The following is a 567-nucleotide window of genomic DNA, read 5'->3' as shown; positions in this document are numbered from 1 at the left end:
AGGAAGACCGAGGCAGGGAGGAGAGAGGAGGGGAGGGAGCGATGGAGAGAGAAAATGTGTGTGTGTGATGGTGGGGGGGGGGGGGGGGGGGGGGGGGGGGGGTGATGGGATGGGGGATCTGTGCTTTGTTGGGTTTCGGGGCCAAAGCACTTTTACTCTGATTGATAAATACCATCCAGCATCAGTGGAGGCTCAGGTGTCAGCAGTCTTGGGGAATGTCATGTGTTTGTGTGAAGGACTAAGAGACCCCGTGCCACACACAGGGAGCAGCTCCCTGCGTGCAGGGCCTGCCCCTCCACACAGCTGGGACCGTCCCTTATGGGAAGGCAGCAGCTTCCCTAGCCCAGAGCCCAGTCTCATCCACACTCAGCCCCCACCCCCTCAACCTCAGCCACCTCATCCACACTCACCCCCCACCCCCTCAACCTCAGCCCCCTCATCCACACTCACCCCCTCAACCTCAGCCCCTCATCCACACTCACCCCCCACCCCCTCAACCTCAGCCCCTCATCCACACTCACCCCCCCCCCCCCTCAAGCTCAGCCCCTCATCCACACTCACCCCCCC

The sequence above is a fragment of the Hypomesus transpacificus genome, chromosome 16 (genome assembly GCF_021917145.1).
Source record: "Hypomesus transpacificus isolate Combined female chromosome 16, fHypTra1, whole genome shotgun sequence".
NCBI lineage: Eukaryota > Metazoa > Chordata > Actinopteri > Osmeriformes > Osmeridae > Hypomesus > Hypomesus transpacificus.
The sequence above is the reverse complement of the archived record's forward strand: the minus strand, read 5'-3'. Positions refer to the sequence as shown.